Below are 23,156 nucleotides of genomic sequence, written 5' to 3'. Positions count from 1 at the left end.
TCCTGTACGTCCAGTGACAACTTAGACTGGCGACAGAAGGCCACAATTGGCTTAGAGAAGCAACCCGTGAAAAGAAGCAACCTGTGAAAAGGAATCCAAATGTTCAGCCAAGCAAGAAAATTAAACCTTTTGTGTGAAATGGCTGCTCAGAATCCAATCATCCCCACAGACTGTTTTTACAGTTCCATTAATTTTTATTATCAATATTGAGCTACCTAATGAAGATTTTGAAACCAAAGACACTAAGGAAGAGAACATCAGAGATATAGCAAGGGGGAAGTCACTGAACACAAAGGCAACCATTGATGGTCATCTCAAGTTTGTCAAACTTTGGGAGGAATGTTCAATGGGCAAATGAGTCAAAAGTAAAATAGTGGGACTTTGTAAATGTTGTGTCTGATGGGAGAGAACCATTACATTCCACAATAAGAACTTGATATTAACCGTTGAATATGAAGGTGATAATGTCATGGTTTGGAGATTCAGGTAGTCTTTGACTTACGAACACAATTGAGTCCAAAATTTATGTTGCTAAGTGAATTTGCCCATTTATGACCTTTCTTGCCACAGTTGTTAAGCGATTCACTGTAGTTGTAAAGTTAGTAACACAATTGTTAAATAAGTCTGGCTTCCCCACTGACTTTGCTTATCAGAAGGTTGCAATAGGTGATAATGTAGCCATAGAGACGAGTCAGTTGCCAAGCATCTGAATTTTGATCATGTGATGGTGGGGATGATGCTATGGTTGTAAGTATGAAAAATGGTCACAGGTCATTTTTTTCAGTGCAGTTGTAACTTTGAACCGTCACTAAATGAACTAAATGAGTCAAGGATTTTGTACTTTGTGGCGTCAGTATTGGGTTACTTATCATCACTGAAGTAAGCAGAAATTTTTGTTATACATCAGGCCAGCGATCCCTTAGCACAAAACGTGGTATGCATCATGTTTCAAAATGGTCAAATGAATGTTAGACTGAAACTGCATAGAATGTTATGGCACTATATGATTTCACTAGGAAACCCTCAGATATTCCTGAAGTCAGCATGAAGGAATGAGCCAAAATGCCTACATAGGAACATAGGAGGCTGATCACCAAGTGGAGGAAGAATTTGGTTGCAGTTATTGCCACTGATATTATTTGAAAAGGATGCTTCCTTTTTTACATTCGTGCCTCATACTGACTGGATTATTTTGCTTATGAAATAAACGAAACAAGCACTAAACATTGGTGTTATTTGTTCATTCAATTTATTATTTATTATCGCTCACTTGAAGCTCCAATACAGAGTTATACAAAAATTCAGAAGATCAAAAAGATGCAAATATATTTTCAGAGAACTGTAAATTGGAATAGCCAGCTAATTGCCATATATTTGATTGTTCTCATATATTCAAAGTCTGTAAATAACCAATAAGGGCAATCTATACATTGTATTCAGGAGTGGGCTTCAAAAATTGCAGCAGCGGCTTCACTGACCCGTTGCTGAACGGGCTGTGTGGAGACTCCTGGGAGGGGTGGGACAGGAGGGGCAGAGTGGGGTGGGCATGGCCAGCCAGGGGGGCATTTGGGGGTTCACCGAACTGGGCAGAATCGTAGCTAGAGGATCACCCAAACCCATGTGAACTCCTAGCAGTCCACCCCTGATTTTATTCTTTATATAGCTATACTGTATTATAGTTTAATGTGGTGATAAACTACTGCATAAATCCTATAATTATATATGATTTTTACATAAAGCTCTTAACTAAATACCTTATCAAAATTTCTTAAGAAATGACAATCATCCAGTGAGGTCCTCTTCACACTGTAGCTTATAAGTGACTAAAGAATAAGAATATTAATAAAAGGAACCACACAATAATACTATCACAATGGAGAAATGCAAAGTAGAATGCAGATAGTCCTAGTTTAGTAACCACAGTTGAGACTGGCAGTTTGTGGGTGAGGCAAAGCAGTCACTAAAAGATACTGCAACTGCACTTATGATCTTATGTCTGCTTTCCGTTTGCTTTACATGTGGGAATAAACTGTCTGTACATGTTTGTGGGTTTTAGCAAGAACATAACAAGACGTGTGGTTTTGGCTAGAAGGAACTGTTGCTCTTGGCTAAGAGGAATAGGGATTCTTTGGCGAAAAACAACTCCTTATATGTCTCACTCCTTATATGTATCACTATATGTAACCAATGTAACCAATCATTTTCGACTGCTTAAAGCTTCCTGTTATGATTCTAATAAAAGAGGGTGTCGGGCGTTGCCCGAGGCTTCTCATCCCAGGACAGCCCTGTGTCCGTGTATTTCATGGGTAGCCGGGAAAATCCCCTCAAGTGGTGACCCCGACGTGATTGGAAAGGGAGAATCCAGCAGGGTTTCCTTCAATGCGTCCGCCTTCTACCTTACTTTCGCCAGGACTTGGAAGAAAGCTTACATCAGCTTGTTGCTGGTCAACTCTGATTCTACGTGAGTAATGGGTAGCGATCTCTCATCAGCCCAGTTGAGGCACGTCAGGGAAATAAAAGAGATATCTAGGCAAAATTATTTTTACTTTCAGCCTAATGGGAAAGCATGTCAGTTGAAAGAGAAAGAAATAAAGAACTTATTGCAGTATATTTGGGAAAATATATCAACGTATCCCTTATCAGGTAGTGTTAAAGTGGAAACCTGGAAAAAATTAGGGGCAGTTTTTCATCAAACGCCCCGAGCTCCCCCTGATGTTTTGACAGCTTGGCACTCCGTAATGGAAGCCATAGAAACACAGGAGCGACCTTTGAATGCTCTTTTGCCTCCCCCCACAGAGGGGGTTCCTCCATACTCAGAGATAAAGTTTTACCCACAGGCACAATCAGGCTGTTCCCCTGAAATCAATCTTAGTAATCATGGTCAGCTTATCCCCTCTCTTGCCACTCCGGGGTCTGTTCCTTCTGTCCCCGTAATTAGTGACCCACAATTAGTTAAATCCGGAGCAAAAAATATTGTGGAAGAGACTTTGAGTGTTGCTTTGCAGCAGGGTGAATTAACCACAGAGGAAGCTATAAATTTGTCACCAAGCGCTTATCCTGTCAGCATAGAAGTTGATGCACAGTTAAATCCGCAGCGGCAGTGGAAACCTTTGCCTTTGCGGACCTTGAGAGAGATTAAATTGGCAGTTAAGGACTACGGTCTTAAAAGCAAATATACCCAGGCTGTATTGGAAGCTACTGCTTTCGGATGTATGATGATACCAGAGGATTGGAAGGGCTTGATGAGGATGATATTGACTCCTGCTCAGTATTTGGTTTTTGACTTGCAATGGCGTCAACAGGCAGTTGCCAGGGGCACAGCTCAAATAGTACCTGATCAGATTTATGGCTCAGGACAATTTTCTACAGTAGAACAACAACGAGATGGCACTCCTGAGGAGGCTTTCCCTGTGATTGGGATGGCTGTTTTTGCAGCTTTGAGTAAGGTTGATGACACCCCCGGTGCAGGGAAAAGTTTCACTCTCATTAAGCAAGCAAATGGTGAATCCTATGGTAGTTTTATTGATAAGCTTGGTGGCTTGTGGAAAAAAAAAAGAAAAAAGGCTTCCTGAAATACCTATGATTGTTTGGCATGAGCAAGCATGAAGGTCTGATTGCAGTATGAATGTGAGTATGTGTCCCCCATGCTCCAGGGAGTGATAAGTGAATGGATCCAGAGATTGCCTGTGTGAATTCCCCCCCCCCCCCCAATCTTCCTTCTGGATCATTCTTTGGAGGGAAGTAGGAAAGGCGGGGAGAATGAGTGTCTGCTCATTTTTACCATGAGTGTGTGTATGAAACACCCCAGTGATACCTGTGAATGCCTCTAAGAGGGGGGTTGGACTAGAGGACCTCCAGGGTCCCTTCCAGCTCTACTATTGTATTGTATTGTATTGTATTGCAGATTGTTCCAGAAAAAAAGCATAACTGCATGAAATGTTACAATCTTTTTTGCTCCAAATTTTTGTTTAAATGCACACAGAGGTATTTTGCTAATTAATTTATGGCAGCTGACGGGGAACCTTTGTTTGGGTTCGTCCGTCTGTGTCTGTCACTACTTAAAGTTTTTTATTTGATTTATTTTGTTCCTCTTTCGTGCCCTTGCCACAGTTGAAAAGATTTTGAGCATTCCATTTGTGGTTTGCGTAACTTGTCAGCTTCTCCTTTTAATATTTTTCAGATGAAAAAACTCCATTTTAAAATGTCTTGCCATTATTATTTTTTTCCTACCTTGCAATACCGTTGTTCTTGCAACACTAAAAATTGTCTGTTGCTACTTTAACTTTTCACATCTTTTTTAACAAACTTTTAAACTATATTTCTGACTTTCATTATGTGTGTCAACTTATTTTTAATTTTCTAGGTAATTTTTTTAACTATGTTTTTTCTTCAGATTTTTTTTGATAATTTTTTCATCAAAATGCCTGGGGACTGGCACAATTTTGCCATATGCCACTCCACCAGGTCAAGCAAATTGTTTCCTCTTGCCCCCAGTGTTTTGAGGCATCCCCCTCTGGGGACACGGAACTTAATCCCCATGATTTGGCCTCTAATCACTATGGCAAATGGATGTCACCTATGTTTCTTTTTTGGCTCCTTAGAAGTAAATTCATTTATTTATTTTTTTTGGCCACATTTTATTGAGAAGAAACAGCTAATTATGTTTTTTTCTCACCTTTTTTCAGCCTTTACTGCCTTGGGCAAACTTTTCTTTTTAAAGACTGATAATGGCCTGGCCTATTTTTCTTTGGCCTTTTTGTAATCTTGTATTGATTGGAACATTATTTTAATTTTGGGTTTTTTTTCCTTAATTGGTCCTTAGGGACTGTCTTCTCAAACAAATAAAAAAGGAGGGATTTTGGGTACCTAACAATTTGGTGTACCCCAATTTGCCTAATTTGGCATAGGTAACATAATAGATTTAAAAAGTTTGTTTGCCTCCCCCGCAAGGGGGACGAGGACATGCTGTGCTTGCTTTCACAGATCTTTGTGGATTCTAGCATGTGACCAGTTCTCAAATCCAGTTCCAGAGATGACCAAGATGACTTTACAGACAGCACAGTGGCCAATACAATCTTGCCAAAACAGCTGTCCAGTGATGTGAATGTTTACCTGAAGCCAATTACCTGAAGCCAACCATTGAACAATATATTGGCAAAGCAGGAGACCTTGGAGATGATCTTTGGAATGATAATAATTTTATAAAGGATGTTGCTAAGACTGCTAAAAAGTTGAATCTCACAAATTGTTGGATTTGTATGCATATGCCTGGGGATGCAAGGGGAGGGTTAACATTACATGGGTTGCCTTTTAATCTTAGTGGGTGGAAAACTTTTCAGCCTGAGTGTAAAGCCACATATAAGATATCAGCTAAGGTTCATTTAAAGTTGAGAGAGAGTGCTTCTATTTGTTTCCAATCATTTGGGTTGTTTCCCAATGCCATCAGCATGGGGAATTGGTCCAAATGTAATAAGACTCATGTTTGGAGTTCCTCTCAGAGATGTTCTGCTATTATGAGTCAGCTTACTGCCAAAAGCGGAAGTATGAAGGATTCCACAATCTACGAAAGTAATGAGAATATGACAGTGGCCGAATATTGGGCTTGTGGTTTTATGGAAAGTTTAATCACCATAGCTAACTCGTCTGGAAATATTGCCTTGCCAGATGGACTGTGGCTCCTGTGCGGAAATGAAGGATATCGTCAAATCCCAAAGGACTGGAAAGGAATTTGTACATTTGGTTTGGTGATTCCTGTGATTTATGCCATTGATAAATTGCCTAACACTCGACTTCGCAACAGAAGAGATAACATTGACTCTCCACTTTCTTTGGGGGGTAATTTGGGCACACAGATCAGCAGAGCAGTTTTACCTCCATTGGGAGTTGCTATGAATTATAGAGATTTGCATAGTTTGAATAATTGGACTGTTGCCATGTTTAATGAAACCATATTAAGTGTTAAACTTATTAATCAGGAATTGAAAGAGATAAGAGAAGTTACTTTGCAAAATCGGTATGCTTTAGATATTGTTTGGGCTGCTAAGGGAGGTGTGTGTGCTTTGATTCATTCTCATTGCTGTATGTATATACATGATAATTCACCTAATATTTTTAAAACAGTGCAAGTTATGGAAGATATGAACAAGAATAATCCGCTCCGGGGGACTGGGTCGGGTGCCGTAGACATATGGGGAGCCATGTGGTCCTGGTTGCCTGATGGGTCCTGGATTCAGAGTATAATTTCCATCGGAATTATGGTGGTTGTAACCCTTGTGCTGCTTTGTTGTTGCATTCAATGTATTCCTTCTTTGTTGTCTGTATGTAGAAATATGTTTTTCAGAAAGGAACAAACGATTATGTATTCGAGCAGCCAAGATGAACTTCTGAAGGTCACAACTTTTGCGACACAAAATAAAACAGGAAAGGAGGAGATGTGGGAATAAACTGTCTGTACGTGTTTGTGGGTTTTAGCAAGAACATAACAAGACGTGTGGTTTTGGCTAGAAGGAACTGTTGCTCTTGGCTAAGAGGAATAGGGATTCTTTGTATGGCGAAAAACAACTCCTTATATGTCTCACTCCTTATATGTATCACTATATGTAACCAATGTAACCAATCATTTTCGACTGCTTAAAGCTTCCTGTTATGATTCTAATAAAAGAGGGTGTCGGGCGTTGCCCGAGGCTTCTCATCCCAGGACAGCCCTGTGTCCGTGTATTTCATGGGTAGCCGGGAAAATCCCCTCATTTACAGACTTGCAGATAATGAAAATATTAGGATTGGTCATACAATTACTGTTTCATCACTGAAAATCTGTAGAGATTCTCAGACATTTAGTTCATGGTTGTCCTAAAGGTGCTTTTTTCAGAAGGCAACTGGACTTTCTTGTTTTTTCTTTGAAGACATTTTGCTTCTTATCCAAGAAGTTTCTTCAGCTCTGACAGGATAGTGGTGAATGGAAGGATTTATATTCCTCGCAGACAGCTGGTCATTTGTATCCTTTTAGAGGGTCATTGTAGCACTTGGAGGTTTATCTGTGTCCTCAGGGTCACTTGGGCAGCACTCCTGGTTCCTGTCGTCTGCAAGTTTTTCTCTGGAAATCCATTCCTACTCCCACACTATTCAAAGGGTGTTCATCCCAAATTGTATAGCTAATTGTATAGTCTGTAGAAGTTTCATCACTGTTAGAATTCCAAATGGTTTTTAATAAGGGAGCTGATAAACAAGGACTACCTGTACTTCAAAAATTTGCATTGTCATTAAAGTATGTCTATGTATGTATGAATAATTTACAGTAGATTTAGAGGTGAATTTTCATGTGAACATTTTTGCAGGTGACACCAGGTTATTCAGGATTATCGCATCAAATTGTTGAATGGGCAATGAATGGCCAAAGTAGTTCACTATAAATCTAAATGTAAAACACTGAACTTTTGGAGTTAAGTATTACAGCTCAATATATTCTCTAGGAAGATCAGAACTGACCGACCAGAAAAAAGACCTTGAGGTCATATCGTAAGGTGATGAAAATTCCAATTTATTCCATGCTAGGCATCATACTAGTGTCAGGGGAAAAATGCCCTGGGGAAATCTGAGATCAATGGACCGTGGCTGATTCCCTTCCGCATATCTTTTGAGATATTGAGAAAAATAAAAGTCTTTAAAAGTATTCTAATTAATAAACAAACTTTAATAATAAAATAAAAAGTAAATGAAACAGAAATAACTAATGGTTACATTTTGATAATGAAAGCTACGTCTGCCAAGTTGGCTGCCGAACAAAGAAGAAAAGAATTTGGAATGTGTAACGCGTGCGCAATAAATCACTTTCAGATAACATTTTGTTTTATGACCTGCGCAATAAAGCTTTCTTAGTTTAACTCTTGAGTGTCAGTTTAGGCAGTTCAGGCCTAGCAAACTTTTTAACATCGTGACACCCCTTCTTTTGCTAGTCTGGGCTGACGTCATCAAATCATCAATTAAGGCACATCTTCTTTCGCAGATATTCGTGTTGATTTGCGGCAAGTGGTTTGTTAAGCATGTCTGCAATCTGATCATGTGTAGAAACATATTGCAATTTAACAAAACCTTGCTTAACTAATTGCTTTGTGTTTTGATAACGAATGTCAATGTGTCTGGACCTAGAACCTGTAAAATGTGACTCAGAAATATAAACCACAGATACATTATCTTCCATCACGGTGATTGGTTGAATCGGACGTGTCCAGATATCTGTGATCAAAGCATCAAACCACGTTAGAGAATTACAAGCATCTGAAACACAAGCATATTCAGCTTCAGTAGATGAACATGAAACAAAACTCTGTTTTCTCACTTGCCAGTAAACAGGACAACCATTTAGGAACATCATGTAACCAGAAGTGCTTTTGCGTGACTTCTTGTCGCTCGCCCAGTCGGCGTCAGCAAAACAAATCAACTTTGGTTGATCAGTGTGTGTTGGTTCTAGCAATAACTTCATGTGTTTAGTGTGTTTTAGGTATTTCAACAACTTCTTAATGCATGACCAATGAAATTGTGTTGCCTTACCTACGTGTCATGATAAAAGATTAACACTAAGTGCGATGTCAGGTCTGGTCCAACTACTAATATATAATAGTGAACCAATGACTGAACGATAAAGTGTTTGATCCTCGAACTCAGGACTTGGTTCATGTGTTAAGTTGTGAAAATCTGTTTGCATGGGTGTCTTTGTTGTGCTAGCATCTTTCATGTTGCAATGATGTAGAATGTGGTCAATTTTCTCTTCTTGTGAAAGACTAAACCCCTTCTGTGTCTTTTCAATTTGAACACCTAAATAAGTGCTAATGTGTCCTAAAGATTTTAGTGTGAAGTATCTCTGCAAACTTTTGGCAAAAATCTCACTCATTTTCTTATTTGGACCAATATAAACAATATCATCAACATAAACAAGAATTATCTCATATGCATTGTTAGATCTTTTTGTGAACATGCATTCATCAGTTTCGGACTTAATAAAGCCCATTGAATTTAGTTTGTCAGTAAGACATAAATACCACATTAAACCTGACTGTTTCAGACCATAAAGACTTTTGTTCAGGAATCAGGTATCCCCTTCTTGCTTTCGGAATCCTGGAGGGCTTCTCACGTAGATCTCTTCATCTAGGTCTGCATGTAGATAAGCTGTGTCCACATCAAATTGAAAAACTTCTAAACCAAGAATAGTTGCAGTGGTTAAGGCAATTTTTACACTTTCAGTTCTGACTGTTGGTGAGTAAGTGTTTGTGTAGTCCTCAGGATAACGTTGAGCGAAACCCTGAGCTACAAGTCTGGCTTTGTATAAAGACTCACCATTTGGTTTCTTCTTGATTCTGTAGACCCATCGGGTGCCAATGACTTTCTTGTTTGCTGGAGGTTTTGCAGGTGTGAATACATTAAGTTTCTTTAAACTGTCCATTTCATCCTGCATTGCATCATACCACTTGTCTTGTTTTGAATCAGGAAGCTGTTTGATTTGTGTGAATGTCTCTGGAGGAAGAGTAACGTTGCAAATCAAAGGTACTGGTGTTTTTGTCAGTTGCCATGAATAACGTTGTGGAGGGATTCCTTTTGTGGCCCTCTTGGAGCATCTAGGAGCAACAGACCAGTCTTCTTCTTCTTCTTCTTCATCATCATCCTCGTCCTCACGTTCGTCGCTAGCATCAGCATCCGCGGCTTGCGAAGACGGAACATCAGGTTGTGAAGAGCTGGTAGAAGGAACATCTGCCTGCAAATTGTCATCAGGCTGCGTGGCATCTGGAACACCATCTCTAGGAAAATAAACTTCAGGATCATTGGAATGAATCCTGGACCAATCAATGTCTTCCTCGAAATTAGCAGATTGTGAAATGACAATCACATGTTTAGTATCAATGAATTTGTACCATTTTGAATTATCATCAATACCCATAAATCTCAGTCTCTTTGCTACTGTACCTCCCTTTCTTCTTTGACTTAAGGGAGTGTTCACCATAGCATATGAACCAAAAATGTGGAGGTTCTTGAGATCGGGCTTGTAGCCATACAGCATGTAGAAAGGTGTTTGATTGATTACACTGCTCCAAGTACGGTTGACAATGTAATTTGCATACTTGATTGCTTCACCCCAGTATGCGTTACTGAGATTGGCATCTTCTAGAAGACAACGCATCATGGTTTGTAGAACCCCTTGTCTTCTTTCTACGACTCCGTTATGAGCCGGTGTATATGGAGCAGATGTCTGATGAAGAATTCCATTCTTACGCATCCAGTCCTGGAAACGCTGAGACATGAATTCTGCACCACGGTCACTCTGGATTCTGGCGATGCGAACTTGGTATTGTGTAGAAACAAACGCTGCAAAGTCTTTAAAGATCTGAAAGGTCTCAGATTTCTCTCTCATAGGATATACAAATCCATATCTAGAATGATTATCTACAATTGTTAAAAAATACTTTCTGCCACCAAGTGTTGGTGGGAAAGCACCCACTATGTCAGTGTGTACCAAATCAAAAATGCGTGTTGACCGGCGTGTAGCGTGTTTTGGAATTGGAGCCGCCTTGGATTTAGCCTTTTTGCAAACCGCACAATCCAAAAACACCTTACACCCCTTTAGATCCAAACCTTTTGCGAACTCCGGCATCTTTCTAAGAACACAGAAACTGGCATGTCCCAATCTTCTGTGCCACTTGTGAATACACCTGGAATGTAAAGGTTTACCAGTTAGTGAATTCTCAACATTAACAGTTTCATGAGGACCCTCAGGCTTGCTTTGAGCAACCTGTTTCTGTTTTCTCTGTTTGTTGGCTTTAGGAGCCTTTGGCACAGTAACGCTTTCTCTCTCTGGGTCAACTCTCTCTGGGTCTGCGTTGTGCCTTTTTGGAGTTTGCATACTTGCCTGTGCTTGCCCTTTAGGCTTTGGCTTTAAGTAATAAACACCACCAATCAGCATGGTTTCAGCAACAATATCACCATCTTTAACTAAGTAACTTGCTTTTTCGAGGTGGTGAACCTGGAACTTTAAATCTCTAGACAAGTGACTTTGACTAAGCAAATTACTGGTTGCTGAAGGTATGTAATAAACATCAGGGATGTGTGTATCGAGCTCTTCAATGTAAACAGTTCCTTTTCCCATAACCTTGCAAGTGTGGTTGGTGAAGGAATACAGTTCTCGATACTCGGGCTCTGGTTCGCCCATCTCTGTGAAAAGTTCCCTTCTGTGGGTAACGTGCACAGCTGCTCCACTGTCTAAAGTCCACAAAAGACGTCTGTCGAACTTTGGATCAGGTTGTGGAACGTTGGTTATGGCCAGTGTCACAAGTGGAGCTTGTGAATCACGCCTTGGACCACGACGGCCTTGTCTTCCGCCTCTACCTCTGCCTCTGGAATCTGTTCCTCTGGGCTGGTACGTGACGGGAGCTGGAACTCGTTGGGGACAATCCCGGGTGTCATGTCCCACACGGTTGCAGGTGTAGCATTTTGGCATCCTTGGAGCGTAGCCTCTTCCTCGGAAGGGACGTCTGGCTGGAGCCTTTAACGCTGGAGGCCGTTGCAGATGTGGTGTAGCTAACCTGATAGCTTCGTCTTCCACTAAAAGTCTGCAAACGTGGTTAACTGTGCGTTGAGCAATAGGCACGTAGTTAATCTTTGCAACAGCATCTTTCCATTCATAATTCAATGAGTTAATGATGATGCTAATCATTTGGATATCATCGATTACATGGCCATTTTGTCTCAATTCACTTCTCATTCTTTTCAGTTTGGTCAAATGTCCACCAATTCGTTCACCAGGTTTCAACTTCGAACCATGGAACTCAGACATGAGCAAACATGAGGATTCAATTGAAACGGGCCTGTAGCAATCTTCCAAAATAGCCCAAATTTCTTGGGCAGTTGCATCAGGTGGAAAGATACCTTGGATCTCAATTTCCATTGACATGAGCAAAGTCGTGATTGCTCTGTTTTCGAGGTCTCTTATCGCAGGTGTCCAGGGCTGAGGGGGAGGATTAAAAACCATGGAATGCGTGCCTTCTCTTCGAAGCAAGAGCGCAATTTCACTGACCCAGGCTTTATAATTCTCTCCTGACTCCTTTAACTTGGACTCACCAGTCAAGGGGGTGACTTTGAATACCTGCTGAGGAACAATTTGTTGCTCTGGTTGCAAATCTGGTTGTTGAACCAGGGGATGCTGGGGTTGCATCATTGGCCTTTGCGTGGCAACATCAAATTGGCTTCCTCGAATTCGCCTTTGGCTTTGCCCTTTTCCATCTAGGGAGGATTCAGCACCGCCAGGGGGTGTTGAAGACTTATCCTTTGAGGGCAAAGTTTGGGCTTCTGTAAAACTCATAGACAGATCTCTAAAAATCTGGTCCAACTGCTTCATCTTTTGCTGTAATAATTTTTCTCCGCCAGCAGATGGCAGTGCAGCTTCACTTTTTGGCTGCATCACCTTTCTATACGTATGCGGAAGTTCAGTTGACTCAAAGGGACCACGTGACCTCGGTGACGTGTACATGTCTCTTTGTTCTGATTGACCAATGAACTCTGTGGGGTGTGTCTTAGGCTGTTGTTTTGAAGACAAGATGGCGTCCTCAGACATTTTGGGAATGGGGGAGCTTCTCCTACTTCGCCTTATCTCCTCAAAACACACTCTCGCGTCCCTAGCATATTTTTCGAAACGTTCTATTTGATCAAGATAGCTTTGCATTTCTTGCTCATCATCTGGGGAGATTTCATAGACTTTGCTTTCTGCGTGGGAGGATTTTTTTTCAGCCGGCCATTCATCAATTGTTTGATAATCTGCGAGGGTCTGGGAATGGAGTGGCTCTGGCAGAGTGGGAAGTTTTGGCTTGGCCCCCAAAAATTCATAATCTCCTGGAGATATTTTAGAAGGAGGAACCACTGACCTCGTTTCGTGGATGTCGCGTCCTGTAGCTCCTTCCCCCACATCTGGCTCGGCACCTGAAGGAATTTGTTGTTCCTGAAGCACGCTTTGATCTTGCTTCTCTGTGTCCGAGGGGGCCTCCTTGTCAGAAAAAGCTCTTTCCATTTTTCTTCTTTTTTCTTTTTCTCCGACATTGCTAATTAGCGTAGTCGGTTATCTTTAGATAGCACGAAGAGAAAATACAGCCATAAATTGTAGCCATCTCAGCTTGTATCATCGAACCATCCTCTGCTACCAAGTTGTCAGGGGAAAAATGCCCTGGGGAAATCTGAGATCAATGGACCGTGGCTGATTCCCTTCCGCATATCTTTTGAGATATTGAGAAAAATAAAAGTCTTTAAAAGTATTCTAATTAATAAACAAACTTTAATAATAAAATAAAAAGTAAATGAAACAGAAATAACTAATGGTTACATTTTGATAATGAAAGCTACGTCTGCCAAGTTGGCTGCCGAACAAAGAAGAAAAGAATTTGGAATGTGTAACGCGTGCGCAATAAATCACTTTCAGATAACATTTTGTTTTATGACCTGCGCAATAAAGCTTTCTTAGTTTAACTCTTGAGTGTCAGTTTAGGCAGTTCAGGCCTAGCAAACTTTTTAACATCGTGACATTTTAGCTACAGAGAAGTGTTCTATTATTCTATATTGTTATACTGAGTATACATAGAGAGATAGAGATAGAAAGAAAGCGAGAAAGAGTAAGTGTAAATTGATAAATAACCCTTTAGAGATCACAACTACAGAGGAAACTATACTTTTCAATAGATGACACGAAAATAAAACTATGAAGACTACTTCATTTTACCCCTCATTATTTTTGGTTACAATCAGTCAAACTCTTTTAATTTTACATGCCACAATTAGTTTAATAATGTGAAACTAATGCTGTTGTGTTTTAATTGAAATTAAGCATTCGGCAGAATGACGTTTAAATACCATTGTGATTCAGGTTGATATATGTTCCCTTTGAAGACACCTAAGGAATTTTTTCCTTAAATTCCACAAAATAAAAATCTTTTATCCCGGGAGAGAGGAAGCAAAAAGCAAATCTACTGCAATGAAATTGTAAACTATTGAATTCCTGCCCTACTTCATATTCTGTTCTAGAGAGTCAACAAGGCAGAAGGCTAATGCTAGTTATGATGATAAGTATAGAAAACATATAGGTTGGATAAAGTATGGTTTTACTCCAGAACTTTCATGAAGTCAGTCCAATTTCTATATGATTGTAAGATTGAATGCAGTTCAGCAGTATTATAGGGCAGTTGTATGCATATCTACTAAGATATTAGTCCTAACCCTAGCCAAGATGTGCGATGCACTCTTAATAGTCTGGTAAGAGATACGGTTTGACAGCTGAGCAAAGAAAATCTGTCACAAACAGTGCTACACTTACATTATTTAAATTATCTACCTCTATTTTCTAAACAAAATCTAAACACACCAAACCTGGTCATTGGCTGCTTGGCTCCATGCACTTCACATCTGTGTCAGTCTATATGTGAAATAACAACCAAGATGGCCAATTACTCTGTGGTGTACTGCCTTTTATAAATAATTGATTAAGAGTGAATGAATAATTTATAGAGGCAATGCGGGTATTAACAATAAAATGTGTGCCGCAGAAATCTGTAGTGCATGAGTTCTTTAGGCCTGACTTAGAGTTCAGCCTTGCTGAGACTCAAAGCTGCAAATGGGAAGTTCTTAAGAATAAGGGCAAATATATTTGTCCCAGGATAATGTTACAAGATTGAATCTGGGTCGGTCGCCGAAACCAGAGATTTACTTTTCTGAGCTTTAGAACTGGTGCTGGAGTCCATCTTCAGTTCTTTAGTAGATGTCATAAAAAAGAAGATGTCCTTTCATTGAGCATATAATTTTGACTCTAGAGGGGGGGAAAACCCTAACAGACATAGAATGACGGTGAGAATTTAGCACTTGCTCTTCATTGCATTAGGACAAAAAGGAAAGAGTTGTACAAACAACTCTCTGTCAGTGAAGTGTTTTTGTCAGTAGAATAAATGAGAAGTTAGGCAATATCACTGCAATTCCTGTCATAGCTGATGGTGTGCTTGTAGCTATCCCCACAAAGGAAGAGCAGCATGATAGGATTTGGCAGGAAGTGATTGAAACAGCCCAATGGGAGAATGTTAAATTAATCCAGATAAGATCCCGTTTAAGTTGAATGAAGTTAGGCATCTGGGACAAATACTTTCATCAAGAAGCATTAAGCCAAATGATAGTAAAGTTCAAGCTATAGTTAATTATTGCATTACAAGATAAAGAAAGGTTAACAGAGAATTTTGGGGGAGGATCAAATTGAACTGATGGTAACCTCTGCTTGATAATGCCATGTTGCAATGGTCTTGGGGATATGACAATACATTGACATTCCTGAAAACTATACTGGACCAGATCTTGTTTCCTGAACACTTTTGGGTGTATCTTATAGATGTTTGGCTGTGAATCACAAAAATAACCTGTAATTTAACCTATCATGTATCATTTTATAGACATCTTCTGTTTTTGCAATTTTTAAAAATATAATGTATATTTTAAGTTTAGCAATTTAACAAAGTTTACTCATTTTAATTTTACTAATTACTAATACCCACTAGAATGGTGTCATTTTATTGAGTCATCAGTGTTAAGTTTCAAGTTTCATGGTGTCATTTTATTGAGTCATCAGTGTTAAGTTTCATTGTCACACAATGGCAATATACATTCTTCAGTACCTGCTGGCCATATTGAACATGTGAAAGAAATATACAAAAACATGGAATTGCTGTTGAAGCCCATCCAGTACACCAAGTACAATTGGAATATCTATGGAAATCTAAAAATAGTGACTCCGCTGCTTGGATATATCAAGTAGATGTACCAAGTACTGTCATTACATTTGCAAATTGGACAGCCATGCAAGAAAGCCATATTACATTAAAACAAAATGGTCAGTCGGAAAGAATTTGATTCCAGGACAGAAAAACTACTTGTTGACCCGACAAAAATAAGTTTGCCTCCGTTTCACATAAAACGTGGACTGATGACAAATTATGTGAAAGAGATGAACAAGGAAGGTGAAGGCTTTTGTTATTTCAGACAGATATATCCAATAACTGATGCCAAGATTAAGGAAGGCATTTTTGTTGGTCCACGGAGCAGATCTGTCATCAGTGACAAGCAGTTTGAAGATTTGTTAGTGCGGGCCAGAACAAATTAACTGGAAAGCACTCAAAGATGTCATTGAGAATTTTCTTGGCGATTACAGAATACCAAGCTACATTCAGCTAATTGACAAACTTCTTACAGTGTACTAAACCATGAAGTGAAACCTGTTACCAAAGATTCATTTTCTGCCTTAATGCTTGGACTTATTTCCTAACAATCTAGGTGCAATCAGTGACGAACATGGTGAAAGTTTTCACTAGATCATTACCACAATGGAAAAATGGTATCATGGAATACATCAGTGCTGGCTAACTACTGTTGGACACTTCAGTGAGATGTATCAGACACTGAGTACAAACAAAAATCAGCAGCAAGCACTTAGTCCTGTTGAACCCGTGCAGAGCATGGGAAAAATGTTGCGATTAAATACATTATAGTCATTAAAAGTTAATTTCATATTTCTCAAGACTTTTATGTAATACAGTCACTTGAAATTACTGTATTTTTCACGCTATAAAATGCACTTTCCCACCCCCCAAAAGTGGGTGGAAATGTCTGTGCATCTTGTAGAGCGAATATTGTGGTATAGGGGTTTGGTATACCACTGTTTGCTCCCGCTGCCAGGGAACACTGCAGCCTTCGCTGCCAAGCAGCTGATTGGCAGTTGGATTGGCCTTCCAGAATACCGCCAACCAGCTGTTCTAGATGACAAGGATCACAGCCACCTGTTTGCACATTGCTGTTCACTGCTGCCTCTGATTGGTGGCGGCAAACGGGCGATGGCGATCAGTGGAGAATTGGCAATGGCAATTGGTGGCAAAGGCGAATGGGTGGCAGTGAATGGTGGACGTAATAGGCAGCGGCATAATCCCCGTCGCCTAGAACAGCTGATCGGTGGTATTCTGGGAGGCTGATCAAACCACCAATCAGATGCTCAGCAGGAAAGGTGCCAGTGTATCCTGTCAGAGGCAGGCTTTTTGCTGTTTGCTGTGGGGACGCTAGCCAGATGAATACTGGATGGATGCTGAGAAGTAGAGGCAATTTTTTTTCTTGTTTTCCTCTTCTAAAGTTAATGTGTGTCTTATAGTCCGGAGCTGCCTATAGTGTGAAAAATACAGTATGTTTATCTTCAGTTTAAACGAGTCTAAAAGTTTTCAGGAAGCAAAATTTTTGAAAAAAAATTGTTGTCCATTGTGTTATGTACAGGACCTCTTTTGAAGCTATATGACGTAAATAAGACGTTTATGTTTTCTTATTCAAGTAGATGCATCTCAGAATCTCAGAATGAGATCACAGAATGAGTTGGGACTTGCCTTTTACAAGAGGATGTTCATATGTATTAAAGATGTTGACCAACACAACAAAATAATGCTGCAGTAGGAAAAAGTTATTATTGTGTTTGCTTCTAAGAAATTTCATCAGTATATTTAAATCTTAAAACTTTAATATTATAAAAGATTACAAATGGATCAGAAACCACAAGGCAACTTCTGTAAATTTCATTGGCAAACAGTAGGATAATTGCAATGTATTCAGTTAGAAAAATGCAATCTACAGATAGTCCTCCAGCATGTTTCTAGTGAACAACCGTTGATTGTAGGTTTATTTTCTATAGAAGCATTGCTAAATATCGAATTATTGAATGACATTGTTACGGATGGCAAAACAACTTACTTTGTACATTTTATGTCTGCGGCAGGAGTAGATTTGTTGATGCAGCTGTAATAAAGTCAACGTCTGGAATTATAGCCCTTATCTGGTTTTGTCCACTCTGGGTGGCCATGATGGACAAAGCAACTAGAAGTTATTCTGCAGTTATATTAGTGCATGAAGCTATGATCTTCACGTGATGGTACCTTGAATACAGGGTAAGATTACTATACCTAGTCATACAAGTAGTCATACATGCTTAGTCTCCTTCATAAACCATTATCAAAGTATTCACAGAACAAAATAAAACCTTTTTTACTGGCCAAATGATATAACTGGCCAAATGATATAACTAAGAGTGTCAATTTAACGGAAAGGTGCAAGATGTATAAAGAATAGAGGTTGATGTTAATCTTTGTTTTTCCTTAATATAACTTTATTAATTTTTAAAAAAGACACAACGTTAAAAGATAAACAAACAAAAAATATTTTAAAAAAGAAAAAGCTAGGAAAGAGTGACAGTGTAAAAAAGAAAGGGAAAAGCAAGAGAAATAAAAAAAATGAATCACAACATTTTTGGTGTCGATATAAATAAAAAAACCTTAAACTCTTACTCTAAGATTAACATTTGTCTAGATTATTTCCCATATAATTCTAATCATCAAATTCCAAAATCAATTTTTCATTTCTTTCAGTTTCTCTCAAAAAGTCCAAAAAATGTTTGCCAAGTAAAATAAAATTTGTCAAAGTCTTTTCTCTAATCAAGCCTGCCAATTTCACCATTGCTACCAATTCTATCCGTCCATTGTAGTTAATTGTAAGTTCTTCTACCTTTCAGCATATAAGAAATAAGATATAAAAATCTCATTACCATTATCATACATAAAAAACAAAGTTACATAAGATTTTTCCATTTGTTTGTCCCTTAAAAGCCCAAAAGAAAAGCCTCTGGTTCAACTTTAGATTAACTATTAACATCTTCTGCATCAAAATACATAACTTGATTCCAATATTTTGTAAGATTTATTACATTCCTACCAAAAATGAAAAAAAAATCCTTTGATTTGATTTCATCTCCAGCAAATATCTGTGATTCCTTATACCAGGGGTGTCAAACTTGATTCCATTGAGGGCCACATCAGGGTTGTGTTTGACCCCTGGGGGCTAGGGTGGGCATGGCCAGCTCAAAGTCACTCATGTTGGGGACGCTTGTGGTGGTCTGAGTGCTCTGCCAGCGAAAATGGGCTCTTGAGCTCCATTTTTGCTGGCAGAGGGTTGCAGGAGGCTGGGGCAGCTGAAAATGGAGCTTGGAAGCCTGTTTTTGCTGGCAGAAGGACTGCAGGCTGGTCCTTGGCTGTTTCCAGGGTGGCCCTGTGGGCCGGATCTAAGTACTCTGCAGGCCAGATCTTGCCCCTGGGCCTTGAGTTTGACACCCCTGCCTTATACATTTTTGACAGTTCATCCAGTGTCATGTACAAATGATAACATTGTTTTATAAAACTCCTCTGAAAATTATAATTCAATGGTAAACTTCAACCCTTTCTTCCATACATTCTCCCTATGTTTCTACTATTTCTGTTAGATAAGCGAGCTTCATTTATTTTGGAATTGAAAATTGAACTTTATATCTAGATAAATGACATTGTTTACAAGATCTTGAGGAGTAAGATTAACCTGTTACGGTCCAAAATATCTTCAATCCAATGAGATTATGGAGTGAGCAATTCAAATAATTAAATCAATACTTTACAAAGTACAAGTGCAGGTGAGGATGTTCATTTAGCTTTATTGGAACTTCAGAATATACTCTTGACTAGCCTGAAGTTATCCTTGCACAGTTATTGCCAAACCTCATGTTAGGAACCCTCCTTCCACCTATCAAACAATTCTTCTGCCTGGATTCCTCAGGGAATACATTTTCGATGGCAGCAGCAACAGGCTAAGCATAAAGAATATTATGATTGGATTGGCAAGCTTACTAGCAGCCTGTAGAGCACAGGATTCAATGTGCATAGCAACAGCAGGGGGTCGGCAACTGGAAAGGATAATAACACCATATACAGATTGTACTGTGTTGAGATACCAGCAGGAATAGTTAGTGACGCAATAGGAGATATCATCAGGAGAATCAAATAACCTCAAGGTTAGGATAAAGATTGAAACTCAGGCAACAGAGTCAAACTGTATGATCTCTGCAGCTGTAGTGTCTTAACAGTTGGCTCTACTTCAAAGAAGCTGAAAATTCATGATTCTCAAATCAATAATTGGGAACAAGTGGAATAGGCAGCATTAGGAATAAAATTTGTTGTGTGTGTGTGCGTGCGCGTCCAGCAGTTTTCTTGGCAAGTATCTGCCAATGTCAACTTCTTAATTTGACTGATAGAGGGACTGGCCTAAGGTCATTCAGCTGGCTTTGTGTGTAAGGTGGGACTAGAACTGTCAGTCCCTGGTTTCTAGCCTGATTCTTTAACCACTATACCAAACTGACTCTTATTAGTACAACTACTTATAGCTAAATATAAGAGAAGTTGAATGCTGAGTTCATATTTCGGCTCTTTATGCAGAATGAAGATAGTTTTATAATTCTTTTCTTAATATATTCAGAAATTTGATTCATGATTTATACCAGTCTCTAAATTTTAATCCTGGTCAAATAAATCAATGTTACATTTCTTTCTTTTTTCTTTCCCCTTATTTAACAATCTAACAAGATTGTTAAAAAACAAGATCTGACTATATTTAATTCCTCCAAATTATCTTAGCACTCAATTTTTTCCCTGCCTTTCTCACCTAGTTTTTTAAAAACTTTAACAGGTCTCCTTTGTAAATCCAATAAAGGTAAATTATCTAAGTCACTTTCCTGATTTGTTATTGGAGTTGGCTGACATAAAAATGTGAAATATACATAAATACATAAAGACGATAAATCCACAAATAATCTTCCTTTCCTTTCCTTCTTTCCTTTCCTTTCCTTTCCTTTCCTTTCCTTTTCCTTTCCTTTCCTCCTTCCTTCCTTCTTTCCTCCCTCCCCTACTGTTTCTCTAAGGAAACCAGGGTAGTATATAATTAATGTACTTCTTTATGAAATATAATTGGTCTAAAGACATGTTGTGTGCTTCATGGTGAGTGGGTGGGAAACTAAATCAAAAAGAATCACTTGATTCTCTCTTCTCTGTTAGTGACTAGAATGTAGACATATTTCGGTGTGGTTTAGCCTCCATAGACTTTCTCTTCTTTCTCTGGCTTATACATTTCTTGATGTATTAGGGCTTATTAATGCTTACCATCAAGCTTCTCAGGATGCATTGTCCATACACAAGTTTTTAATCAATTCAGTTGATAAAAGAAAAGCCCTTTCAGCCACTGGCTCTAACACCTCAAAGTCCTTCCAGATACCTTTCAGAACTAAAAGCAATGAACTTTAATAAGTATGACTTGCTGCAGAGACAGTTACAAAGAAAACTCCCTGTTTCTGAAGTCTGAATAGGTGACTGAAATGTTTATTTAAGGATCTGGTAGACAGCAGATTTACCCTTCTAACTCGGATGCCTCTGTCAGCATCTTAAATTAAGTTTTCAGTACTGATTTGTCCCTGGAAAATGCAAAACTGTGGTTGAGCTGTCTCCTGGGGCTTCTTATACAAATTTTTTTGTTTGTGTTTAGTACTAATGCAGAATTAGAGGGACTGCTGTGTTAGAGAGCTGGAAGATCAATGCTTTTATTACTTTGAATTGGAAAGCTGGTATATTCAATAGGGCTCCGGCTGAGGGAAATAACTATAAAAAGTTTCCTTTCTCCCTTTCTTCCTGGGTTTCAAAATATAAAACATTAGGAAATGTGAACTCAAAATCAGAGAATAATGCATCACTGGCAAATTAATAGAACATGATAATATAGAGATTCTTAACAGGTATTGTAACATTATTTTAATTATAGATATACTTCCAATTAAAAAAAATGGCTTACTTTAACCAAGGAATACATAGGTATGATGTCAATGAGAATAAATGCTGAAGTCACTTTCTGACACTTAATTGTCCACAAAAGCAAAAAACAAGGAAATATAAACTACCAAATTAATAAACTTGGAGAAGACTTGTAAGGACATCAGAGTTAAGTTCTTCTTCTTTTTTAAAAAAGAATTTTATTGGTTTTTAAACATTTATAGGGAAATGTTAGGTAAAAAAGGTACATAGAAAATTTTGGCAACGTATAAAAGATAAGCATAAACAGAATCTTGTTTTACATTGTATCAACCATGTGTTCAATCATCTCTTCCTTTGTCACTTTCTAGTATATCAACAATTACCATAGTATTTCAAATACATTTATTTTTGTGACCTGAGCCTTTTCGATATTGCTCCCTCCTCCCTGTCCCCAGATGGAGCCATAGCCCCCCCTCCTTCATATCTTGCACATTACTATCTTTTTCATCATCTCCCCTGTTTTCGTCCTCTAGGAGAGAACTATGTTTTTTAATGAAAGCTTCTGCCTCCTCCACTGTATTAATTCTAATTCTATTTCCCTCCCAAAAAATCAACATTCCCTCTGGCAATAACCATCTAAACCAAATCCTTTATTGTATAATTTCTTTGATAAGGAGGAATACTTCCTCCTTTTTCCCCTTATTTTTTTCAGAATTTGCTTAAGAATGGTAATTTCTTTATCTTTATATTTTAATGGTCCCTCCCTTTGGGTCCCTAGCACCTCATCCCTCGTGGTCCTCCTAAGAAACTTAACATGTACCTCCCTTGGAACATTGTGTGAGAGTTAAGTTCTGATGGCAGGTAGAAACCCAACTGCTAAACAAAGAAGAAGATATCTGAGGGGCTGTCTCTTGCCAGTCACATCTAGGCGACCCACCAGAGCGGGAAGGAAAGGAACCTGATATGACCCAGAAGAGGGGGCTTCTCCGTGGTGGCTCCCTTTCTCTGGAATATCATTCCCCCAGAGATTAGAATGGCCCCCACTCTAACATTCTTCTGGAAGGCGCTGAAGAACTGGTTTTGCTAGTGGGCCTGGGGAACATGAGGCAGGATGGAACCCATTAAATGGCTCATATGATGTGTTATCGCCGGGGTGGGGGTTCATTTATTTTATTATATATGATTCTCTTTTATGAGTTTTATTTTTCTAATATGATGATTTTATATTCTTGTAAGCCACCTTGCGTCTCCATGTGTGAATAGGTGGCAATATAAATCTCATAAATAAACAAATATAATAAATAAACAAATATAATAAATAATTCTAATAAACAAACAAACAAACTTTAGAAAAGAGGAGAAAGGAAGAAAGAGAGAAAAAATATGGTGAAAGAAATACACCCAGAGAACAGCAAAACTATTATGAGCACCAAAGCCATAGCACAGCATTTAATAGTCATTTTTTCTGGC

At 38.9% G+C, this 23,156-nt stretch overlaps 1 protein-coding gene across 5 annotated transcripts in view; it reads right to left on the bottom strand.

Moving 5' to 3' along the window:
* NKAIN2 (sodium/potassium transporting ATPase interacting 2) overlaps positions 1-23,156 on the bottom strand; it is a gene marked incomplete at its 3' end in the record, with an annotated part of 634,996 nt that overhangs the window by 126,151 nt on the left and 485,689 nt on the right. The window lies entirely within an intron of this gene.

Source organism: Natrix helvetica, assembly GCF_964273705.1.
Source record: "Natrix helvetica genome assembly, chromosome: 2".
Classification (NCBI taxonomy): Eukaryota; Metazoa; Chordata; class Lepidosauria; order Squamata; family Natricidae; genus Natrix; species Natrix helvetica.
The sequence above is the reverse complement of the archived record's forward strand: the minus strand, read 5'-3'. Positions and strand labels throughout refer to the sequence as shown.